We start from the raw sequence: 26,781 nt of genomic DNA on the forward strand, positions 1-26,781 counted from the left end.
GAACTGACATCAGCACGCGGAGGCGGCATCTAAGTACTCCGAGGACGTCATCACGGCGCCCACGACGCCGACGACGGACGCGGAGCCACAGACGACGCCTACCGACGCGCAAGGGTACTGCTACGCAAAAGTTTCCGGATCCATTCTGACGCCTGGGGATATTCTAAGGTAAGGAATCTATCACTAACGTGTCTCTTTCAGATAAAACAAGCTCCTTCTGAACTAAGCCTGGCGGCTGCTCTCCAGAGCTACCACTTAGAGAGTATTCTATGGTTGTCTAAGACCCCTAAAATCACCATAAGGGTTGTCTGGATAAGGTGCTTCACTTAAATAAGTGAGCACCATACACTAAGCCAGCCTCCTACAAGATCAATGCAAGAGATCGGTATATACATGCATCTAGAAACCTATTGTTCTAACTTCCCCTGCTCGAACCTGGCTCAGCAGCAAGGGACCAGATTTGTGTCTGTGGTCAGCAGCAGCACTAGCTTGTTTACAGACCCTGAAAGGTTGTTACATGGTGTACATGAGTGTCCCCCAAGGAGCCCCCAGTACATTAGATCATACTCCCAACACTGGAATCAACTCCGGGGTTTGTGGGGGTGTCCTGCTCATGCAGGAGCACCCTCACACTTGTAACCCAGCACCCTGTCCTTTTGACTAAAGAGCATGCCATAGGGTTGACTTATAGGTTTTAAGTGCAGTAACCTCAGATAGAAGGAAACTTACATCTGCCATGAGAGGTGCAAGCACTAACTTGCACAGGCTGCAATGGCAGACCTGTAGTCACAGTTTAAGTAGACTTCCATGGGTGGTACACAACATGATGCAGCCCATGGAAGACCCCTGGTGTACCTATGCCCGGGGTGCCTTAGTACAATATACTAGGGACTTACAAGGGTTTACCAGCAGTCAGTTGTGGAGTTGCTAAAGTATGTACCATGTCAATTTAGGGAAGAAAGCACAGTTGTTTGGGTCCTGATGAGAAGGATTCCAGCAGACTGGGTCAAAAACACACTGAAACCAAGCAAAAAGTGGGGTAAACATTAAAGCAGATCCTATTTTCCTACAATACTATAATAATCACAAACAGAATCTTAAATTTGCAGTTACTTGAGTGTTGAGTTTCATTCTAAAGAAGAAGCTGTGATTAAGACATTACACATTCATCCTTGTCTCAGGATTTGGAAAGAAGGAGATGGGCAAATGTATGATGAGTGATGAGGAAAATAGTTAAAACAGAAATGTGCATAAATGTATCCTGCTTCCGGGTTGTTTGCATGCAGTAACAGTAGTGAACAATTGGTGTAGCTTAGCCAAAAGTGAAGAAAAGTGGCAGTGAGCCAATCGGTAAGCCGAGGAGCAGGTTTGCTGAGTAAGCCAGGAAGCCGAAAGACCACTGCTGGACCGCCACCACAAGATTGGGGCCTACAGGAGACTGTAAGTGGCGGCACCTCCACCGTGTTAGACATCGGCAGATGTTGAGGACGAGCAGCAAGCACATTAAGGCGGCTGATCTAGGCACCAGTGTGGCTTATAGCACAGTTCCGGTCATCACCTCTCTCAGCTGGCAGCCACCAGTCACAGATCAAGGACAACACCAGCGGGACCATCTGTTCCCTCCCAGAATAAGGGAGGTCAAAGAGCAGGAGCTACCCAGGTCGAGGTTTGGTCAACCACTCCTGGCCCCTTGTTCTCGGCTCAGGCCAGACCTGACAATCTGGCATTCCAGTCCTGACAGAAGTCGTCAACCACACTCCACTCTACACCGCTCCGCATTGTGCCCCATAAACAGCTTTTCAGAGACCCCTGCACAGTGACATATGATCAAGTCAAGTCAAGTCAAGTCAAAAATTTATATAGCGCGCTACATACCCAGAGGGTCTCAAGGCGCTTGAAGAAGGGTGGGGACTTACTTGTCAAATATCCACGTTTTAAGTTGCTTTCTGAATGCTAGGTGGTTCTGAGTAAGGCGAAGGTGAGTGGGAAGTGAGTTCCAGGTTTTAGCTGCCAGGTAGGAGAAGGATCTACCTCCCATGGTGGTTTTGTTGATGCGAGGTACAGTGGCAAGGGCCTGGTTGGAGGATCGTAGCTGGCGGGGGGGGGGGGGTGTAGAAGGACAGTCGTGTGTTGAGGCATTCGGGTCCAATTTCGTAGAGTGCTTTGTGTGCGTGGGTTAGGAGCCGGAAGGTAATCCTCTTATTGACGGGGAGCCAGTGGAGGCTTTTCAGGTGACCGGAGATGTGTTCTTTGCGCGGGATGTCTAATATGAGCCTGGCTGAAGCGTTCTGGATGCGTTGGAGTTTTTTCTGGAGTTTTGCGGTGGTACCGGCGTAGAGGGTGTTTCCGTAGTCAAGTCGGCTCGTGACCAGAGCGTGGGTGACTGTTTTTCTAGTTTCGGTGGGGATCCAGCGAAATGTTTTTTTGAGCATGCGAAGAATGTTGAAGCAAGATGAAGAAACGGCGTTGACTTGTCTGTTCATCGAGAGTGAGGAATCCAGGATGACGCCCAGGTTCCGTGCATGGTCCGTCGGTATGGGTGCTTTTCCAAGGGCCTCTGGCCACCAAGAGTCATCCCAGGCGGAGGGGGAGGTGCCTAGGATGAGGACTTCTGTTTTGTCTGAGTTCAGTTTCAAACGGCTGTGCTTCATCCATTCGGCTACTTCTTTCATTCCTTCATGCAGGTTGGTTTTGGCAGTGTTAGGGTCTCTGGTGAGTGATAGGATCAGTTGAGTGTCGTCGGCGTAGGAGATGATGTTGAGGTTGTGTTGGCGTGCGATGACCGCGAGGGGGCTCATGTATACGTTGAAGAGGGTGGGGCTGAGTGAAGATCCTTGTGGTACGCCGCAGATGATTTCAGTGGCCTCGGACTTGAATGGTGGAAGGCGGACTCTCTGGGTTCTTCCGGTGAGGAACGAGGTGATCCATTCCAGTGCTTTTCCTTGGATTCCGACGTTTCTGAGGCGTTGTAAAAGGGTGCTATGACAAACCGTGTCAAAGGCTGCGGAGAGGTCGAGGAGGATGAGGGCGACTGTGTCTCCATTGTCCAGTAGAGTTCGAATGTCGTCTGTTGCAGCGATGAGGGCGGTTTCAGTGCTGTGCTTGGCTCGGAAGCCGGATTGTGAGGAGTCGAGGGATTTGTTGGTTTCGAGGAATGTGGCGAGCTGGTTGTTGACCGCTTTCTCGATGACTTTGGCCGGGAATGGAAGGAGTGAGATAGGGCAGTAGTTTTTGAGTTCGGTGGGGTCCGCTGTGGGTTTTTTCAGAAGGGCGCTTAGTTCGGCGTGTTGGGAGCTTGAAAAATGCTTATTCCGGCTCTTATGGAGAGCCCCACATTAAGGAAGCAGAAGGTCAGTCAGGGTTCTGTTTATGCTTCTTCTTAGCACTCAGGCCTTTCTGGCCAGGGCAATTCTGTGGTAGATTAGTGCCTGTGCCAGTGCTTGCCAGTCTATTGTCCGGCATTCGGTGGAATCTCAGCGTGGTTATTGTGTGCAAGGTGGGAGTTTCTCCCTTGATTCCCCCTTGGTCAACCCCAGTGTCTTGAGCTAATATTGGTTTGTAGTAAAGGTAGTGAAGGTAGTTAAGGTAGCGCTGGGTTAGTCGTCAGGTCCTACAGGTCAGTACAGCAATCCGCACATGTGAGACAGGCAAAAACAAGGGCTTTAGCACTGGCAGTGCCCAGGAAAGGAATATTTGAAGGACTGGTAAGGCTTGTAAATGCCAGCCGAAATCCAACCATGATGTCTTTCTCACAGCATTCCAGATCTGACAGTTCCACTTTGCCCACCATATTTGACTTTTTTTTATAGAGGATTAAGGACTGCAGGACAGCCACCATAGCTACAACAGAGACCACTATAGTCTCCAACACAACACCAATATTAACAGGAAACATGAATCCTGCAATAAACCGATTCCTTAATCAGGAAATCTGTGGAACTAATAAGAAAGGCTCCCTCTGACAGGTCAAAATACATCAATCTCCAGTGATATTTCAAGTAGCACGGAAAATACCAACCTCTACTAACTCAACAGGTGAAGTTTTAATCTCCCTATACAGATGGAATGAATCATTATACTTTTACATTATACAATGATCTTAAATCATCGGTTGCGACTTCTCACATACCGGTTACAGCGATCCTCAATTCTATGTCAGCAGCAAGAAACCATCATTAAAACTACATTACCCATGAACAGTTGGGAAGAAAAAACGAGTCTGAACACAGTCCTTTGTCAGTCTCTGCACTTCTGCTGGCTCCCATCATGCCCCACTGCAGCTTCCTCTTCCTCTTTCTTCGATGCTCAGCAGCAAGTTAAGTACTTTTTTTTCAGTTCTCCTGGGTTTGGGGGCTTGTGGGCATAGCGTTTGGGCATTTTGTTGGAGCGCTGCCTGTATTTGATTTACAGATTCCCCCTGACAATCGTGTGACGCGTTTTGCGATCCTGACGCGATTTTGACCCCAGCGAGGTGCGGAGGCGTCCTCTCACCGCTAGAGGGTGCGCAATCCTCTCCATGCCTGGCGCGCGCATAGAGCGCTTTTACAAAGCGTTTTTTGGGCGTGTTAGAGCTGACAGCTCGAGTTGTCCCTGCCACCCGGCCTGACACCCTGTGGGGTCGAAAATCCGCCCTTTTTCCTTATTGTCATACGCCCTGGTGGGTCTGTAGTGAATGGTTTGAACACCCTGCAGGGTCGTAATTAGCACTGCGCTGGTGCTGTGGGACGCTTGTGTGCCGGGTGGTGCCCTGTGAAAGTGTGGGCTGCAGCGTCCCCAGGGCTAGTCCCTTACATTGTGTGCCTTGTTCCCCCATATTTGCCTGGGCTCCCTCCCAGAATTAAATTGATACCCGTGAGGGTCCCGTAGTGGTTCTGGTGCCTCTGTGCCTTCTGTTGAGCTTAATTTACCTCGCTATGCAGAGAGAGCAGGACCAGTATGCGGAGGAGGATCTGCTGAGTTACGCCGCCTGGGATGAGGACTTTTACCAGGCGGTGGATGACTCTATTTATCGGGCGGTCGACCGGGCTACGGTGCCTTTGGAGCAACGATTTACAGCTCAGTTGGATGAGGCGTACGCCAAGTTGGCGGCCCTTATTCCCGCGCCGTCCCCGGCACCCACCTTGGTGCCTTCTCCTTCCCCCCCTCCCCCGAAGAAGCCCTGTACGGAGGGGGTGGACCCCGAAGCTTTCCCTAGGGTCAAGAGCGCCTTTATGGCGAACGAGGGACTCCCTCCTGCCCCGGTGGTTCTGGCCGAGGCTCCCCACCGACCCCTAGGACGGTGACACTGGACCCTCTGGATGATGAGGATTCTCCCGGCACGGACGAAGAGGCATGTTCCTCTCGCTCGTGGCTCCCGTCCCAGGCTGCCTCCTCGGCATGTCCCCCGGACATGCTAGACCCGGACGAGATTGTCCACCCGGTCTTCGGACTGGGTTCCTGGTGAGAAGGTTGCCCAATACGTGGCGAACCGCTTACGCAAGCCAGTGGACAAAGACGGCTGTAGCAGGCTCCGGTCGGAGTGCCCACGCCCCTCCTTGGAGGGGAATGTGGCCATGACCCCAGATATCGATCCCAAGATGGCTACGTTCCTGGCAAAATTTGTGAAGGACCCTCGCATGGGTATCGATAAGTCCTGGCGTACTTTCCAGGACAAGCTGTTGGACGCTGTGGGGCCCTTGACGAAAATCCTGGACATGGCTGAGGAGGCCAAGGTGTCCGGAGACCTAATTTCCCAGGAGGTTCTCTCCAACTGGGCCCAACGAGCCATAGTTATTCTCTGGAACACCAACTGCGCCCTCTCGGCCGAGAGGAGGAGGACACTGCTCATTAAGATTGACCCTAAACTGGGTGACCTCGCCTCTTCTGAGGCTGGCGCGGTGGCCCAGGGAGGTCTGTTTGGGGACCCGTTTATTAAGGAATTAGGCAAATTCGGAGCGACTTTCACTTCCCTGGATGGGGCACAGACTAATATCAAAAAGGTTTTTGACAAGACCGGACGTGGCAGGGGCCGCTCATTCGGTCGTGGCACCAGCTCCGACAAGGGGCAAGGCTCCGGCCGCGGCCAGGTCCAGGACCACGGCCACTTCAACATCTTCTACCCCACGCAGAGGCATCGATTCCGTGGCCGTGGGGGCCAGCGAGGCCAGCAACAAGGTGCTGGGAGAGGTGAGTGTGCTGCCTTCAGCGAGCTTGCGGGTAGGGGGGCGCTTGGCACTGTGTTACCCGGCGTGGGTTTCCCTTACAAGCGACGCTTGGGTGCTGCAGACGGTTCAGGGCTTCCAGCTGGAGTTCCATGGCCGTCCGTGTCAGCAAAATCGTCCCCGCCCCACTGTGTTCTTGCAGCGCGATGCAGAATTGGTGCAAGACGAGGTTACCACCCTCCTTCAAAAAGGGGCGATCTGTGGAGCTCGAGAGCACCCGGAGGGCTTCCTCAGCAATCTCTTTTTGGTCGACAAGGTCGACGGTTGCAGGCGTCCAGTCATCGACTTGAAGGAATTCAACGAGTGGCTGGTGTACCGGCATTTCAAGATCAAGGGGATTCACCTCCTGAGGGATGTGCTACGCCGGTCCGATTGGATGGTCAGACTCAACTTAAAAGAAGCTTATCTTATGGTACCGGTTGTTCCTTCTCATCGGCGTTTCCTCCAGTTCAGGTGGGCCGGTCAAGTTTACGAGTTCACCACGCTTCCTTTCCGGCTCTCCTCGGCTCTGTGGTGCTTCACAAAGGTGCTGCGCCCAGCGGTGGAGGTCTTGCGAGCCCAGGGAATGCTTATGATTGTGTACCTGGATGACATGTTGTTCATGGATCAGTGTCCGATGCGGCTGTCCTCTCAGTTGCAGATAGCGGTCGACCTCCTTCAAGGGCTGGGTTTCGTCATCAACGAGAAAAAGTCCCTTTTGGTTCCCGTTCAGTGCGCCACCTTTTTGGGGTTCACTATAGACTCGGTGGCTTCGACGCTCAGTCTCCCGGCCAGAAAGATGGCGAAGATCAGATACGAGTTACGACAGACTCTGGCCAAACAGCAGATTTCCCTCCGCCAGTTGGCTCGCTTGGTGGGACTGTTATCTTCTTCCATCCAAACCATCTTTCCGGGCCCTTTCCATTATCGGGCCATGTAGCGGCTGAAAGCTTACCACCTCAGGAAGGGTTTGACGTATTCTCAGCTGATTCCATTTCCGGAGGAAGTGAGAGACGAGATGCAGTGGTGGCTGACGCACATGGAGGCTTGGAATGGCCGTGCAATTTTTGGCTCAGCGCCAGACATCATCATCGAATCGAACGCCAGTCGTTTCGGCTGGGGGGCCAGGGACGGGGAGTTTTCCACAGGTGGAGCCTGGTCCACTCTCGAGCAGTCGATGCACATCAACTGCTTGGAGTTGCCAGCGGGGTCCTTTGCAGTCCAGTGTTGGACGAAGGACAGAGTACAATCTTGTGTCCTCCTTCGGATGGACAATGTGTCCGCGGTCAGGTACATCAACCACCTGGGGGGGTACCAGATCCAAGATGCTAGCGGATCTCGCGCAAGAGTTCTGGCACTTTTGTCTAGATCACCAGGAATCAGTCACGGCAGAATATTTACCGGGTCGTCAGAACGAGGTGGCTGATTGGCACTCCCGGCATCTCCTGGATGCCAACCTGTGGAAGCTGGACCCTCAGGTGTTCTCCTTGCTTGCGGAGAAGTGGGGTCCGTTCATGGTGGATCTGTTCTCCTCACGCCTGGACCACCAGCTTCCGCAGTTCTTCAGCTGGCGCCCGGATCCGTTCGCAGAGGCGACGGATGCGTTCCTGCATGATTGGTCGAGCGAACAGGGGTATGCGTTCCCTCCGTTTTCAATGACAACACGGGTGTCAGCGCTGCTGCGCCGACAGTTGTCGGAGGTGGTGTTGTTAACACCATGGTGGAGGTCTCAAGTTTGGTTTCCGGTTCTTCTGGAACTTTCCTGGGATTTTCCAATCCTACTCCCCCATTATCCTCACATTCTGCTCAATAGTGAAGGAGTTCCCAACCGGCTAGTCCGGGAGGGGTCGCTGCGACTGATGACATGGAGGATCTCCGGCGTCGCTGGTCGCTCCCAGGCCTTTTGAGAAAGGCTGAGGACTTGCTCTCCAGACCAAGAGATATCGGTCAGCATGGCGTAGATGGCTCCGTTGGTGTGTGTAACGGGATTTTGATCCCGTGGGGACAGATGTAGTGCATGTGCTTAATTTTCTGGCAAGCTTGGCAGAGGAGGGCCTTGCATATAGTTCAATAAATACTTTTCGTTCGGCGATATGGGCTGGTCATGCGCTGGTGCAGGATTCCCCGATTGGGGAGCACCCTTTGGTGTGTAGGCTTCTGAGGGGAATTCGCCTCTCCCTTCCTCCGATACCGCGCTACTCCGCCCTGTGGGATGTGAACAGGGTTCTGAACTTGTTTCTGTCATGGCAGTCGAATAGGTTTCTATCAAGGAAGGAACTCACGGCCAAGTTGGCCATGCTGCTTTGCCTGGTTTCTTGCAGGCGGGTCTCAGATGTACGAGCATTGGATATCTCGGCCAGAGTTTTTTCCCCTGAAGGGGTGTTTTTTACGCTGAGTCGGCGGACTAAGTCCAACACGAGAGTTATCTCCTACGGATTCCCCTTATTTCGGATTCCCCTAAGCTGTGTGTGGTGCAGTGTCTCCGTGCATACGAAGACATGACTGATGATACTCGCCCTCCGGGTGAAAGACAACTTCTCATTGCCCTACGTAAACCGTACAAGGTTGTTTCCTCCCCAACTATAGCCAGATGGGAGCGTTGGGTGATGCAGGAGGCGGGGATTGATACTAAGCAATTTGGTGCTCATTCAGCGAGAGGACGATGGCCTCTAAAGCATTCGCACTTGGGGCTCGACTGGAGGATCTGATGCGTGCGGCCGATTGGTCCGCAGATTCCACTTTTAAGCGGTTCTATTTTAAACCGGTTCTGGATGTGGCAAGGTTGGTGGTCGACAAGCTTTGAACTGACATAATTCAAAGCCTCTGGTCCTGACATGGAATGAAAATTTTCCTAGCCACCGGTGCTAGTAAGTTGCAATTCTATTAAGGACTCGGAGGCGAGGATTATCCCTCCCAATGACTTCCAAAGAAGTGGACCCTCCCAGTACTGGAAGTAAGTAATTCTTTTATACAGTTTATTATGCGGATTGCGCTCTGGATGTTGTGCATTGTTCTTTGGATGCTTTTACCTACTGCTGGCTGTAGTTCTGTTCTGACACTGCGACCTCTTGCAGGGAATGACGGTGCCAAACAGGATGCCTGAATATGCTGGATTGGATGCTTTGCACGAAGAAAGAGGAAGAGGAAGCTGCAGTGGGGCATGATGGGAGCCAGCAGGAGTGCAGAGACTAACAAAGGACTGTGTTCAGACTCGTTTTTTTTCCCAACTGTCATGGGAAATGTAGTTTTAATGATGGTTTCTTGCTGCTGTAAAAAATAAAGAGCGAACGAAGAAAGGCATAATCCTCGCCTCGAGTCCTTAATAGAATTAAAACTTACTAGCACCGGTGGCTAGGAAAATTTTCATTATTCCACTGACCTCAGTGAACAGTGCACCCCTGCAGTGTTATCAGTACCTTTGGTAGCCCAATCGCCTCAACCTATTTCATCTCCGCTAGAGTACCATCTTCCTGTGAGCTATTCTGAGGAAAATACCTTCAATGCTTCTACTAGCACCACATTAACAAATATTCAAGAACATGGTAAAAACTGCATTAAAGTGCGCCAAATAATTCTTGAATACCATGAGAACAACAGGCCTACTACCGCAGAAACTTCAAATCTAATTTCCAATTATGAAAAGCAATATTAAAGTAGAGAAGTAAGGACCAACTATTTGGCAGACAACATATAAAATATAACTGGGTGCTGAGTTATCCGGTTGGAAACACTACAAGCACCAGTTAAGGCCTTGAACTATCTTTCTTCCAAGGTAGACATACTGGTGCCCTACTAAATATTATGGCTATTATTTACATCTAGAATTGACACAAAACTCGACAATCTAACTCATAATGAGTGCTCAGAGAGCTATAGAGGGTACTCTTAATGTCTGCTTTTGCTCCCCAATAGTGGAAAAGCTGAGCACTCTGCCTGAATTATTAAACAGCCTCATGGCTGAATTAAAAAGCATAACAATAAAAACAGGTGTGCAAAACCTCAGTAGTAGCATGCCTACCGACAATGATGGAGACAGTGGGGCAGTAATGCTCATGCCATTAGCTGATGTACATCAATAGCCAAGAGAACTAAATTAACATATGCCAAGGTCACTGCTTGAGCCTCTGGGCTTAACTGTAATAGAACACCTCTTGAAGACCCGGTCAACTGTAACCTGGTTCGTTCAATACTCACACAGCATACTTAAAACATAGGTCCAAGCACCCAGGAAATACCCAAAATGACACAAAAAAGGGTCTATGTCTGGAGCACAATGCCGTTAGAATGGCAAAACCTCAACAAATCAGTGAAGGGACACTTTAAGGAGAAGGTAATAGCATACACAGTGACAGTAATTTCATAGAGGGTGATCATAAAGTGGAAAATCACACACAGCGACACTGGAAGCCAGGAGAAAACAACATAACCAACTAACGACCCTGTCAAAGAATCATCCAATACAACTAAAACAACAAGCCCATAAAAAGAGGAACGAGTATAATAATTTTTTCTCCAATTTTCAGAGAAAAAACTAACAGGGACACTGAAGAGGAAACAGATTTGCAGGAAAAAGAACAAGGCTCAGGCATCCAATAAAACATCATCCTCCCCGGATGGAAAAGATTACTTAATCATAAGGGGGTCCGACCTCGTCAACTGGTGGTCTGCACAAAATTGACCTTATAAGTACATGTGAAATGCAGGCTCAAACTAAACAGTCAACAACATAAACGTCTGCACCAAACAAATGCAAAATAATTCCATCATTTGGAAATCATAGTCAGCTTAAGCTCTGCAAATATCACAATAACAACCCTGGCTCTGACAATCCAAAAAGAGCTCATCCGAGATATAGTAGACAGTCAACCTACAAAAGCATGTATCACAGCAGCACCCTGGAACTGCCAGCCCCTAAAATTGACCTTGCTGTGCCAAAGGACACTTTGGAAACCCAGTCCAAAAGCAGATTAAATCTAGATTATGGTACACACCTAAGAAATAAGCTTTAAAGACCCTCATTGAGTGCACCCCATCCAAAGTAGTATTCACTCCTAAATATCAATCAAAGGGGAGTCACAATTTCCTAAACTATGGTGTGTTACTTGAATCATTTGACAGTCCAAAAACTTTGGAGTCTACAGATCTCATCTCCATTGAATTCTTAAAACCTAGAAGTGAGTAGTTAATGGAACCAACTTTAGTTACTTTCTTTTTCTCTGCAATTGCAAAGGTGGTTTTTGATATCAGAGATGTATTAAGGCAACATGGCATTAGGGGTGGGCAGAAAGTTTCATTCCACCCGCAGAACTGGCGGAATATGGTGACTCCGCATTATTCTTGTAACACAGAGTTCCAGACAAATTCCGCCAATCAACGCATGATGGAATTTATTACCTCAAGGCTCCAGAAATGTGAGGGAGATTTGATGTCCCCTAGCACCATTTGCTAATGAGGCAGAGGGCTCCTACTAGAAGTGCTGCCACTCTAGTAGATTTTCTACTCGAGTGGCAGCAAAAACAACTTGAATGGGTGCACACTCTTGCGAACTGCATGTTGCCATTTGTGCTGATTTTTCAGGGGCACTCACACTACTAGTGCTAAATTGTGGCACGTCATGCATATTTCTGCCTGTTGGTGTAACTGTGAAATCTTATTGCGTTTTTATGTAGCTCCGCGCAATTCCGCGGAGTGGAACTCCATTAGTTCTGCCCACTCCTATATGGTTTAAAGATCACAATCTTTCATAAATATGCCTATCAATCAATGTTAATAACTTCCCCATTACAGAACAGGCATAACCAGCATTATAAAAACCCTCCCACATCAGTTCACAAGGTTGACATAAGGGGGAGGTCAAATAAAGTGGCAGCATCCCTTCGAACAGTCACACTACATATATCAGGGAAAAGTAGCATGAGACTGAGTGGAGGATTAGCAATGAGGTGGCAATAACTCATAGAAGCTCCCTAACAACTTCCAGGGAAAAACAGCTTGAGGCTCCTTATACAGTTTAATCCTGTAGGGAAGGAAATGACCAGTATTCATTCCTTCAAACAGCTAGTCACAAGAGAAACCCCATCACTGTTGACCCAAGAAGAAGCTCAAACGGAAACTACACACCCCATAACCAGACTGGGCTTCTTGTTGCCCTGTGTGCTGGATCGAAAGCATCAATAAATTTTGGAACAAAGAAGGTCTCATCCCCTACGCCCACAGCCATATCCAACACTCTTGCATTTTTTTAAATCTGTTCTTAAAATATGGGAGGGTTATGAAACAAAGTAAATTACAGTAGGAGTGCAGCTTACTTTGCATATTTCAAAGTGATTGTGCTCCAGGGAACCTGGACAGGGCCCTCAATGCCTATACCAGGCTTTCTGGAACACTACAGAACCCTGACCAAAGTAAATCCAAAGGGGCAAACCAGATTTGGCTTAGCAATCTACATAAGAGTGAAGCTCGTTATAAATATCAACTTAGACATTTCAGAAAAGTGGCCACAGGTGGTGAAGCTAGAAGGAAGGTCGCTTACGCAGAGAAATTCCCTAATAATTGTGAATGTATATATACATCCAAGTAACAGAGAAAACCAAAATATATTTTAGCCAAATACGAGGATATAATACCTAAGTTAAAGACCGACCAAGCTCATCTATCAAGCACTAGAGACTTCAACCTAAATCTCCTTCTCCTGGAAAATCATGATGAGAACGCAGCACAAAACATAGTATGGAATGTTCCCCAGCAGGCATGCCTGAAGCAAACACAGGGATGTCATGGATGAAAAATTGGTTGTCTCATGCATGTCACTTGGTTTAACTCTTTCCATGCTCGTGACTGCTCCACGCCATCATGAGCCACGGGCGGCGTGTGCTCATGACGGCGTGGAGCCGTCATCAACTGCCGCTCCACCCATGCTCCGCCTGTGAAGCACTAATTCCCCGCCTGTGCGGGCGAATTAGTGAGTGGGCGGGGTCATGGTGGCTCCACGCCGTCATGAGCACACGCCGCCCGTGACTCATGACGGCGTGGAGCCGTCATGAGTAAGGGAGCACATGGGTGAGGCGGTAAGAAATGTATAACTAATGTATGTCTCTTACAGATACATCGTTACCGAAGGTAAGTAACTTGTTCATCTGAAGGAAACAGTTAGTTATAGATTCCTTACCTTAGAATCGATACCCCAGCCATGCCAACCCCGGAGGTGGGTCTACCAACTAAGTTCACACCAGAAAGTCCTGGAGAAAAGAACAGCCGATAAAGCTGTCTCGCCGGACTTGGCTATCCAGGCAGTAACTTTTTGTGAACGTGTGCAGAGATGCCCATGTGGCTGCCTAGCAGATGTAAATCAGCAGAAATCCACGTCCCAAAGCAGTAGAGGCTGCCATCGCCTGGGTAAAGTGGGCGCACAGTCCTACTGGAGGTTTCTTTTTTGCCAAAGACTAGCAGATTTCGATGCATAGGACAACCCAGCGAGAGATAGTACATTTTTGCACGGCCCGACCCTTCTTGGCGCCTACATAAACCATGAAGAGTTGATCGTCTACCCGGAAATATCTAGAGAGGTCCTCTCCTCATCTTTGGAAGTTGTGGAGGCGAGAAGAAGGTGGACAATATGAGGGTCTGACCTATGTGGAAAGAGGTAACCACTTTCGGACGAAAAGAGGGCCTTGTGTGAAGGACCACTTTGTCCTAATGAACTGCAATTAAGGGATGCTCGGAGGAAAGAGCCTGATGCTCACTCATCTTGCGAGCAGATGTGATGGAAAGCAGGAAAATGGTCTTCAAGGTAAGAAGATGAAGAGGACAATTACTAAAGGAGAAGGAGGAAAGAGATGAGTAATGCCCTTTAAAAAATCTATTTACAATCAGAGACTTGTAAAGAGTAGGCTGATAAGGAAGGCGCAGAAAGGCAGAGAAGGTTGAAAGGTAGACTTTAAGAGTGCCCAGAGCAGAGTCCTACTGGGCCAAAGATAGAATGAAGAGAACCTCCAAAAGAGCGGCAGAAAGGGGATCCACAACCTTTGCTGTGCACCATGTCACACATTTGTTACATCCACAGGCGTATACTGTTTTAGTGGAGGGACGCCTGGCTGCCAAGATGAAGTTACCGACTCCGGGAGAAAGGTCAAAAGCTGTCAACTGTTGCAGTTCAATCTCCACACAAGGAGGTGGAGGCTGGACAGATTAAGGTGGCGGAACGTCCCCTGCTGCTGCAACAGAAGATCCTCCCAAAGAGACAGTCTGATTGGAGGATCGATAGCCATGCTCAACAGCTCGGGGTACCAGTCTCTTCGTGCCTAGCTTCAAGAATAACTTGGGCCCGGTCGCACTTGATCTTCTTCAGCACTTTAGGCAGAAGTGGTACAGGCGTAAAGGAGTACAGGAGGCCGCAATTCCACTCGCGATGAAAAGCATCACAGAGCGAGTGCCGAACTGCTTTCTCTTCAGTGGTGAACAGTTCTAAAGAAGGCTCGCCCCATTGAAGGAAGAGACCTTGTACCACTTCCGAATGAAGACGCCATTTGTGATCCATCATGCACCGGTGGCTGAGTTAATCCGTCCTAGCATTCAAGGAACCTGCCAGGTGTTAAACCACTACGGATATGCCCTGATGTTCCAGCCATGTCCAAAAGGCGAAGAGCCTTTTGACATAGGGTCCACGACCCCACCCGCCCTGTTTGTTGCAGTACCACATGGCGTTATTGTTGTCTGTGAACACCTGCACTACTTTTTCTTTGACAGAAGGAATGAATGCCTTCAGTGCAAGACGGATCGCCAGGAGCTCCAAAAGGTTGATGTGGAGACCGGACTCCGCCAGAGACCCCTGATCTCCGCCTCTACCAGGTGGCCGCCAAATCCCAGGAGTGACACATCAGTCACTATTGTGAATTATGGTTAGAGAAGGGATCTGCCGCTGACCCAATCCAGGTTTGTGAGCCACCATTGCAATTGATGTTCAGTCCCCTCCGAACGGCATCGGAAAGATTCCCCTGATGCTGCGCCCACTGGAACTTCAGGTCCCACTGCAGAGCCCGCATATGCCACCTGGCATGATCCACCAGCAGGATGCAGGAGGCCATGAGGCCCAGCAGCCTCAGGGTCATTGTCACCGAAACCCGGGATAGAGGCTGAATCCTCTGTATCATAGCCTGAATACCCCGGATTTGCTGGTCGGGAGGATAAGCCCGAAACTGCGTTGTATCCAGAACTGCTCTAATGAAAAGGAGCTTCTGAGAGGGAATCAAGTGTGACTTTAGCATGTTGACAGTGAACCCCAGCGAGTGCAGCAGGTCAGCCGTAGCCTGGGGTGGGAGACAACAGCCTGGAACTAGCCCACCTTCAACAGCCAGTCATTGAGATAGGGGAAGACTGGAACCCCTGATCTGCGCAGATGAGCTGCGACAACTGCCCTCCCTTTCATGAACACACAAGGGGCGCTGGTAAGGCCAAAAGGGAGCACGGTAAACTGAAAATACCTGTGGCCTTTCGTGAACCATAGTTAATGCCTGTGGGCTGGTGGGCTGGTGGGACAGGGAATGGAAATAAGCATCCTGCAAGTCCAATGCTACCATCCAGTGTCCGGGATCGAGGGCGGACAGGACCTGAGCCAACGTGAGCATTCTAAACTTCTCCTTCCAGAAGAAGAGATTGAGAGTCCTGGTGTCTAAGATAGGACGCAGGCCTTTGTCCTTCTTGGTTACCAGGAAGTAGTGGAAGTAACAACCACAACCTACTTCTGGCACAGGGTCCCTTTCAATAGCTCCCTTTGCCAAGCAAGCTGCAACCTCCTGGCGGAGAAGGGCCAAGTGATCCTCTGACATGCAATGGAGTACTGGTGATATGGAGGGAGGGGTAGTCTTGAAGGGGAGGGAGTAGCCCCAAGTTTCAGCTTGCCTTTTTAGATGTTCAGTTAACTTGGGTGTCGTGAAATTATTCGGGATTGTATATCGCTTGACCGTGCACGCAGTATTCCCTGGCTGAGCTACGTAAAAAAGCTTGCTGCTTATCTAGGAAGGCCAGAGCTGTTTAACTACCCAGAAAAGTTGATAAAGGCGACTTTGACTTGGGCTAAAAATATGTTTTTGCAGGTTTCACAGATGGATAGTGAGGCCAGAGAAATAAAGAACACTGGTGCGGACACACCAACTGTTGTCCAGCTAAATTACCATGGAACCCTATTTAAACATAGTTACAAATCAGCACCATTGTTTCCTCTTAGTGAGATTTAGATTTAATCAATTACATCTACTCCTTGCAGAACTGAAGGGATGGAAAAAGATTGAGGACCTGGGTGTTTGTACTTGTGATAACTTTTTGACTCAGGACTCATTGCACTTTATTTTATTCTGCGAGCACTTTATCCACATCCTGAATACGTTCATTTTACCTATGTTAAGGGGCTAAGGTTTTCTACAAGCTAGGCCTGCTTTTATGTATCTACAGATGCTGACTGATGGTTGGGACATTTTTAATATTGCTAGTTTTCTGACAGCAGCGGTCAGAATAAAGAAAAAAAGAGGGATTACTATGAATTAGATCATTTTTATCCATGGTAAATTTGAACTTTTATAATATTACTTGTCTTTTATATGATCGCAAAATATTTTCCTTCTATCCTGATGGTTATGTGCAATTGTAATATTTAATGTGTGTTTTGTAACATGCTTTTATGGTTTTAATTAACCGGATAAAGTGAATTTGACTGACTGATGTTCAGTTAACTTGGGTGACAAATGTTGCCCAACCCTCTTGTCAAAGATTACCATTAATTGTATAAAGCAAGTATTTAACCTAGTATTGATTCGGTTCAACACCTCAATGACAGCTTGTCTGCATATCTGTATTGAAAGTTGGTTTAACAGTTTTTAAAGCATGGTACGTCATTTATTTAGTAGTGCTGTATAAATACAAAAAGTATAGTAGAGTATCCTGTGTGGCTCCACACCGCCTATAACTGAGGTCTTTTTTTTTTTTGCCAAGATGATGACTGACTTGAATGTACAGCAAACCTATATAGTGAAATTGTACTCTTTAATACTCTGGAAGAACTGATATCAAGATAGGGTTGCGGTTTAAGAGTGATGTAAGTGTCTATTTTTGCCATGCATGACTGTGTTTTGATACAGTTTCCTTGTCCTCTAACACAGATTGTCTGCAAGCTAGTTCCTCAGGGCTTTTTTAAAACCTGTATTTGATTGCATCTGTGACATAGGTCTTCAGCCTGAATGGCACATATGGATTTCTACAAGTAATATCAATAGGGAGACTTCATACAAGACAGGCTGATCTGGTGCCATGTGAGATGGTCTAAGGTATACGTTTTAGTAGATTGAAGCCTGTGACACAGGTGTATCATAGAACCTCTGCTTGCCAGATCTTGTCCGGCCAGGCCACTATCAAGATGAATCTGAGCCTGTGAGGTGTAGTTAACAAGACTGTAGGTAGACCTATACCTTTTGGCTATTAGAAGTGCAGTCACTCAGCATGTTTACCCCTATTATTTCACATTCATATGTGATGGAGGGAAGTAGTTTGGCGCTCATAACTTTCTGCAATGGACTGAACGCAGGACTCTGCAATGATTTTGTTGGTGTGTGAAACGCTGTTGTCAGTCCAGCAGTTTTAGCCTTCATTCGCTGATGTATGCAGTGTATGAGCCAGTTATCAATAATAGCTCCCAAATAGTCTGTTTTTACACCATTTATGTTCCATGAACCGGGAATAATGATTTTCTTTCCTATGTTGAGAATCTTGGTTTTACCGAGGATGATGACCAATTTGGATTTGATAGTGAAGGCGTGCAACATTTTATGAAGTCTTTGGAGGACTACCTGCGTGTTACTGAGTAGAAGGAGGTTGTCCATATAGTTCAACCTTCCAATTTTCAGGTATGCGCATTAACCTCATTGAGAACAGGTGACAAATGTAAAATGTACAGATTGAACAGTAGGGGGACAAACATGAACCTTTGCTTGAGACCAGATTCAATATGGACCTTTCGAAAAAGCTTGCTGTTGTTGCCTAGTTTTACATGAAGCCAGGTGTTTGTGTACAATAGGTGAATTGCTCTGAGTAATGTGAAGGAATTCCTAAGTGTTTTTATTTCAGCCATTATAGATGTCTTTAAAGGCAACTTTTATGTTGACAAAACATGCAAAGAAGGTCAATTTAGCTGTAAAAAGTATTTCCATACAGATTGCTAGAGCAGATAGATTAGAGAGAGTGATGCACCCTGTACGGAACCTTGTTTAGTTCAATGGAATGATTTTCTACTTGATTACCCAGTTGTACAGGTCCTGGAGTAGCAAGTGCGCACAGTATTTTGATTAGTTATCCAGGAGGTCTATTGTTTGCTGGGTTTTTGTTAGTGCTCCCTTTGACGATCGGGTATATTATGGAACCTCTCCAGCAGTCCAGGATGACTTATGAGTACAGGATTGAATTGTGCAAGCTGGTTAATTCATTAGCCCAAAACTGGGACGTATCCTTGAAAAGTGCCTGCGGCTGGTCATTTGGGCCTGGTGCACCTCCAGTGCAAGCTTTATCGATCACCTTCACTAGTTGTTCACGGAATGCCCCCAGACTAATTTCTGCTGGGCTCCATTTTGGTTCTTTATTATCCGACTGTCCCTTCCTTGCCCAGGTATACACTTGCCTGACATCCAGATTGGGTCACCGAATAATGGTTCAGCAAATAGCTGACCCAGATGGATTTGTTTATGTTGGATTTTAAATCTTTAGGTACTTCTTTGTCAATATCTTGTATCTGAAAGAAAGAGACCATTAGTTATAGATTCCTTACCTTAAAATTACCCCCAGGCATCAGACTGGATCTGGAGAATTTTTCTGTAGCAGTACCCCTGCATGTCGGTATGTGGCGTCAGCCAACTCCGCATCCATCGCCAGCATCGTGGTCGCCTTGATGACATTGCGGTGTCTACTTAGATGCCGTCCATGCGCACTGACGTCAGTTCTTTTTTTTTTCTGCGTCAGCCAGCGCAGACCTGGAGAGAGCTTGCCCCTTAGTAATTTTTTGATTAAAATTTTTTTGACTTTGTTGATGTCTTTTTTGAGTCTTGAGTCCTGGTAGCAAGAGATCCGCACTTCCTGTGCCTCTGGTGCATAGAGTACGACCATGACCCGAAGTTTTGCTCCGACTGTCGGGCCATGATTGCAAAGTCTTTGCAGGAGCGGTTCCTAAAGCTCTTGGAGGCCTGGCAGTCCGCTCTGCGTCGTTTAATGTCCCGGTCGAGAAGAAGGTCTCGGGACCAGTCGTGGAGCCACCACCACTCATCATCAAAGTCTTCGCACTCCTCTAGTAAGTCGAAGCACAAGAAGAATGCGGGGAAGCATCGTCACTCTTCGCCTTTTCCCTGTCCATCGGCTGACGCGACGGGAGACCAGGGCCGTTGTCACTGTCCAGCTCCATTTTTGGTGCCCTCTTCTGGGATGGCTGCGCCTGCCCCCTTTCCCTCCCTTTCCCGGAGCTGGAGCATCCCCTGCAAACCTTTGAGCTTTTTATGAAGCGCGTCAAAGCATATTTGTGCAGCCGGAGTCCGCCGGCGTGCCTTTGGGCCCTGGAGACTTGTCAGGGGGCCCTGGGCTTTTGATGCCGGTGGCTCCGGTGCCAGAGGGCCCCTGAGGATCCAGGTCTGGATCCGGATCGGCACCTGTTGACCTCACAGTATTTTCCCCGGCACCGATTCCAGTGACGACACCCACAACGTCAGTTGTGCCCACAACGGACGTCGACTCCAGCCTTACCCCACGACTTTGACACGATGCCGGGCCGACGTTGCTCAACGTCAGTACCGGTGCTGAAAGGTACTTTCGTACCTCTGTTCTTCCCTGGCGTTTCCTACCTCCCTGAGTGGCAGCCGGAGGGGATCTGTAGACCCTTTTGTTGACCAGCTTGAAAAGCCGGATTGGCGAGAGGTCCTGGTGATGCCAGTGGTTTGGATACCTCCCTAGACCTAAGCATGCTCTCCCCTCCTACCGTGGCTACGGAGGCGGGAGCTTCGTATGCTGTGGTGTTGCGTCCCACAGTGGCAGTCACGGCTAACCTCCTGACAGAGGTACTTCAACCGGCAGCGGCCTCTTCGGAGCCCCTGCTGCCTTTTAATGAAGCCCTCACCTACGTCCTTCTGGGCACTTGGTCCAAGCCCAGCACAGGGACAGGATGATTGCCCAATGCCACTGTCCGGCCCCAGGCGAACCACATTTCCTCCCCCAACACCCTACCCCCGAGAACTTGTCCACGCCTTGTCTTTTAAAGGCGCTTTCCCTACTGCCCCACCCCTTATCCCCAGATAGGGAATCCAAGAAGCTGGACCACCTTGGGAAAAAGATGTTTTCTTTCGCCAGCTTAGTGCTGCGGTCAGTGAACACCACATCCCTTTTGGGATGTTGTTGCGCAAGTGCTGCCACTGTGCCTGGGGGAGCCGTTCCCACCCTCACAGTGGCAGAGGGTCGAAATGCAGCTAAGTCCACCATATGGTAGGGGCTGGATACTGCTGTCTACCTGGGTAGAATAGTTTCCACATCAGTAGCCTTGAGGCACTACATATGGTTGAGGACATCTTGCTTCTCTGGGGATGTCCAATCCACCCTACTGGACATGCCCTATGATGGTCGTCACCTGTTCGGTGACAAGGCGGAATCAGCCCTCGAGCGCTTCAAAGATTATAGGGCTATGGCCAGAGCCTTGGGCCTCGCGGCTACATCTCGCCCCATGCAGTCCGCTTTTTGCCCCTTTCTTGGCTACAGAAGGGTTGCCCTACCACGTTCCACTCCATCTGGCCACAGGGCTGCGTAAGCTACACAGCCTCTGCATGGCCGCAGATGTGCGACCCAGCGATGCAGGTCTGGGGGCCAGCGGGCAGTAGCCTCCAAACCCTCCTACATCTGGTATAATGAGGTAACCCAGTGCCCCTCAGAACTTTTGGGTCGAAACATCGACATGCTTGTGATGATCCTGACCCTATTCTCTCTGCTCCACTTCAAAAGGAAATTCAAATCCCAAGCGGTTCAGAGATTTATGGTTCTAGGGATGGATGTTATCTGAATTGATCAATTTTAATCAGCAATGGATCACTATATATCTTGTTCACAACCAGCACTTTTTTGCACCTTGTCACCTCAGCACTTGCGTCGTTTTGTTTATTACTTGTGGCAGCCTAATAGTGTCATTTATACACCATAAATTAAAAAAATAAAAAAGTAATTCCTTGCTTCAATGTATTCTTTTGATTTACTCATGATTTATGTGTTCTTTTGTTTTCCTTTTTCTCCATTAACACAAATGTTTGAAACAAGTGTTTATCTTTGCTAAGGTTTTTTATTCAGTAAGTAAGAAAGCAATTCTGTACCCAAAAGAACCAACATTACTTCATATCCAAACCCTCCTAGTCCCACCTTTCAGGGCCACCAGAGGCAAGTGGGCAGCAGGATTCGCCATCACCTCGCCCACTGGCAGAACATCGCGTCGGACAGGTGGGTTTTGCAGTATACTATTCCACTCTATGCCACTGTATTCCATTCCAATCTGCAAAACATCAATGTACTCTACTCCACGCTAGACTATTCCAATGTACATACCTCCACTCTGAACACCTTCACTCTACACCACTCCATTCTATGCTATTCTACTGTACACCGCTACACTGAACTCCACCCTACTCTACTTTATGTGATTCCACTCTATGCTACTTCACTGTATGCAACTCCACTCTAAGCCACTCCAGACCACGCTATTCCACTCTATGCCACTCCACTGTACCCCACTCCACTCTACGATATTCCACTGTACGCCACTCCACTCTACTACACCATACTCCAATTTATAGCATTGCACTGTACAACAATGTACTCCTATAAGTGGGAGTCCACAGCACTCTACTTTATGCCACTGTACGACACCTTTATGGAACTCCCTCTATGAGACTCCACCACACTTTACTACACTATACACTATGAGACACTCTACTCTGCTGTACTCCACTACTACACTCTAGGCCACTCCCCTGTATGCTACTCCATGCCCCTGAACTCCAAGACAGTCTATGCCACTCCACTCTACCATAGTGTACTGTACTGTACTCTACCCCTACACCACTTCACTCTACAACACTGTAATCCACTATGTGGCACTCCACTCTATGACACTTTCTGACATGCTACAACACGCCAGTCCATTCCATTACATGACAGACCACTCCACTCTACAACAGGCTACTCCACTATGCACTAGAATACTCCACTTGACTCCCTCCACTGCACACCCCTTTACCCCACTTTATGCCACTGTACGACACTCCACCATACACCTCTACACAAAGCACTTCTACACTCTGTGCCACTATACCATACTGTACTCCACTATATGCCCCACACACTGCACAGTACAACCCTCTACTCCACTCTATTGCTCAACACTCCACTGTACAACACTTTACAACATTTTTCATTCTACGACACACCACTCCACTGTACTGTACAAGACGCCACTCCAATATATGACAGCTTACTCAACTCTACGCTACGCCTCTCATCTCTATTGCACTCCATGCCATTCTACTGTACAACACGCCACTCTATGACACTTTACTCGACTGTTTGCTACGCCACTCCACTCTGCTCTCCGACACCATACTGAACGATACTCTACTCAAAGACACTGGACCCTACAATTTGAAACACATTTTTATGAGAAAAACCTTTATTATTGTTAGTAAAACTTTATTTATTCTTTGTATACAAACAAACTACACTAACATTACAAATTCTAAAGTAATAGTTATGTCTTACATTTATCATCTATACATTACTACAACTGTATGTAATCCTTCTAAACAAACTAAACTTAAACAACACAAACTTTAGACATTTTTAAACTGATATCCTAAATGCATAATTTATGCACCACCTTCAAATTATTATAACTCATGCACCCAGAAACATTTGGTAGCCGCACTACATGAACTATAAATCGCCACTCTACCATGAACTGTATTCTCCCAACTGATGTGATTTGCAATGTGATAAGTGTTGTTGTAAATGCTAACATTTCAGATGGTATAAGTGAGGTAACATGAAAGACTGTAAGCAGTGAATGGAGAAGACACCAGTTATAGGTAATTCAGTGTGGCTACCAAGTCCAATGCACTGTGTATGGAGGTGCAAAAGTTATAATAATTTTAAGGCGGTGCAACATTTTAAATGTAAGGTATAAATATAAGTTTCGAATGTTTGTGTAGTTCAACTTTGGTTTGTATGGAAAGAGTAAATAAAGTTATAATAATTTAAAAGTGGTGAGGTAATTATACATTTAAGGTATAATCATAACTTTATCATTTCTATTGTTTGCGTAGTTTAAGTTTGGTGTATAGCTTTTGTAACAATAACTAAGGATAAACGTTAGTTTTTTTAAATTGGAAAATATATATATATATTTATACATATATTTATCAAAGCTCCAAGTTTGACCTAGCAATGAGCTGCACTCAAACACAAGTGTAAGGCTGCAATTCTTTATTCTGGTATGAATAGACTCCTGGTTGCCGATAGCGTTAGACAGCCGTTACCATTGCCTGACGCATTTCAAAAGTCATCCTTTCTTCTTCAGAGGCTATTGTTGGGAAAGGGTAGGTGCTTCCGGTCTAGCTTCCCATTATATACGGCTTGATTCCACGCCCCCGATGGGCCGGCCAGATGACAAATAGTGGTGCCTTCTAAGAATTGATGTTCCAGTAATTTATTTCTCCAATCGTTGCACTAATTACTGTGCACTTTTGAGTTTGACTTCGGAGCAGCAATTCACATTAACAGACTGCACTACATTGGGCTGGTGATTAACAACAAATAATATAATTTTATCTGTGAAGCGCACTACTAGTCCCATGATGCACAGAGACTCAGTCACCTGTGTGGCCCATTGAAGGGCGTATAATTGGATTATCCGGCGCTCACAGGCTGTGATGTTCCGTATATAGCCTAAGAAGAAGGGCGCCATGCCCGAAACGCGTTGACTATTGTAGATCGGAATGCAGCCTGAATTGATGCATGCAGCTTTTAGAAAATAAAAGACTCAGCCCAACTGCCATCTGAGTGCATTCTTGTGCAGGGGCACTTTGGAGCTTTGATGTAATACATGGTCGCCTAACCGTGAAGAATCGCACCAACCCTAAGATTGGAAAAGGGGACTGATGGACTGGGAATTTTCATGAGTTTGAGTTCGGAGCAGCAGTTCACATTAACAGACTACACTACATCGGGCTGGTGATTACCAGAAAATATTATGATTTGATCTGTGAAGCGCACTACTAGTCCCCTGATGCAAAGGGGCTCACTCACCTGTGTGGCCGATTGGAGGGCGTATAATTGGATTATCCGGCGCACACAGGCTGTGATGTTCCGTATTTATCCTGAGAAGAAGGGCGCCATGCCCGAAACGCATCAGCAATTTTAGATTGGAATGCACCCTGAATTGATGCTGTTGTTGTTGTTGTATGTACTTTATTCGATACAAAAGTATCATAAAAGCATCTACATTCCAAATTCATAATTTAAAAAAAAACATTATTCCATACAACTGGTAATATAAAATTCATCAGCATTTTTATTACGAATATCTATACAATAAAAACAATAAAGTCAAATAGGCTAAGAACAGATAAAAACAGTGCATCACAGAGCTAACCTGTGCAAAACCTCGCTCATATTTTTCTCGCTAAAAGCTTCATGCGTGTTAGCCATGCACATCCCAAGTATTTTGCAACCCCACAGATCACAGTAAGGGAGGTAGTATCAGTTCTTAAGATTCATAAAACTACCTGATAGTTCCTTGAGCCCAGCATTATACAAATAGGTTTTAGCCATTTGTTTCTCGCACATCTATAAGCTGGGCATGCAAAAAGGAAATGTGCAATGGACTCCGTAGTGGATGCACAGCCATGACATGAAGCTGCTGCAGCTTTTGGATCACGCCTCGTCCAGCCTGCAATTAGATCGTTAAGTGGGAGGGTTCCAATTCTCAGTTTCATCTACAGCGACCTGTCCCTAGGTGTTTGGATGAAGTCTAAATAGGGTTCCAGTTTCCGGACAGGCTTATGTTCCAGAAACCACTCGGTAAGAACCCCCTTATTCGGACTCCTCACCAGCTCCGACTCCACCCATTCCCAATATGCTTTTCTTTTTGTCTTGTTTGGGTGGCGGGATCTGGCTAGCCCATGCCTCCCCATACCCTATATCCGATACAAGCTGCCTGAGATTGGAAATCCATTTGATCTTATGGCCGGTGTCCACTTTAATAAGTTCACTAAGAGCAGCAGCATAGCTGACCAGTTCGGGAGTCGTTCTTCTACGAGCCCAAAATAATAAGGGACGGAGGCGTACAATATCCTTGATAGAGCGTTTACCCAGATCTTGATGAAGGGGTTTCAGTGGGGTAGAGGGTGGAAGAGAAACCAAACCTCTAAAAAACATATTTTTCGATATTACTAGATCGGCAGAATTCTCGAATCCCCATAATTCGGACCCATATAGGGCCGAGGATAACGTTTTCCCATCATAAACCACAAGGGCCAGGGCTACTGGTTTACTTACAGAGAGTCGTTATTCTCTTAGAATTGCCCCGGACATCCGCTTATGGTTTAAGAGCATTTTGGCCATATGGGTACTCCACTTCATTGAGTTGGTATTCCCAAATAGTCAAAGGACTCGACTAGTTCTAGTAGGGTGCCATTAAGGGAAATGCTGTTTCTAAACCGCTTCGACTGGGATAATGTCATTAACTTAGTTTTGGTAGTATTGATGGATAATCCCCGTACATCACAGAACTGACTAAATCTGTCTAATAGTTTTTGGAGGCCACTTGGGCTTTTCGATATCAGGATGGTGTCGTCGGCGTAGAGCAGTGTAGGGGTTTTCTCTCCGGCCAGGGTAGGGGCATCGGTTGGATCCTCTCTTAGATGGTCTACCACCCCATTCACAAAGAGAGAAAACAGAGTCGGAGCCAATACGCAGCCCTGGCGTACCCCCCATTCACCTCTATCCTCTCTGTTAACTGTCCCTGTGCGCCCCACCTGATTCTAGCGTAGTTTCCCCCATGAAGTCGTTTGATAAAATCAAGGATCAAGGGGGCCCAGTTCATACAGCACCTGCCAGAGCTTTGCGCGTGGGACCAAGTCGAAGGCGGTCTTCAGGTCAATAAAGGCCAAATATAGACTGCCTTTCCCTATGACCACAGTTTTCCAATGGATCATAAAAAACCTGAACACCTGATCCATCGTGCCGACCGGCTGCCTTAAACCTGCCTGGAAGTGCGAGAGGATATTCCCATCCTCGAACCAAGACCTCATCCTCATAAGGAGCACCCTGCCAACCACCTTCTGAATCGCGTCGATCAGACTGATCGGCCTGTAGTTGGCAGGGTCCTCCTATCTCCCTTTTTATATATTGTTACCACTTCGGCTCCCCTCCAGGGTACGGGAACTACATAACCTCTAGCAATAGGATTCATCAAAAGCAAAATAAAGTGCGCCCAGGGCTTTGGGTCATACAGGAGAAGATCTCCGTGTAGGCCGTCTGGACCAGCCGCCTT

At 47.6% G+C, this 26,781-nt stretch overlaps 1 protein-coding gene across 1 annotated transcript in view; it reads right to left on the reverse strand.

Moving 5' to 3' along the window:
- Window positions 1–26,781, reverse strand: part of DNAH5 (dynein axonemal heavy chain 5) — a 5,605,957-nt gene that overhangs the window by 19,283 nt on the left and 5,559,893 nt on the right. The gene's annotated exons all lie outside the window — the stretch shown is intronic.

The sequence above is a fragment of the Lissotriton vulgaris genome, chromosome 4_1 (genome assembly GCF_964263255.1).
Source record: "Lissotriton vulgaris chromosome 4_1, aLisVul1.2, whole genome shotgun sequence".
NCBI classification, from domain to species: Eukaryota; Metazoa; Chordata; class Amphibia; order Caudata; family Salamandridae; genus Lissotriton; species Lissotriton vulgaris.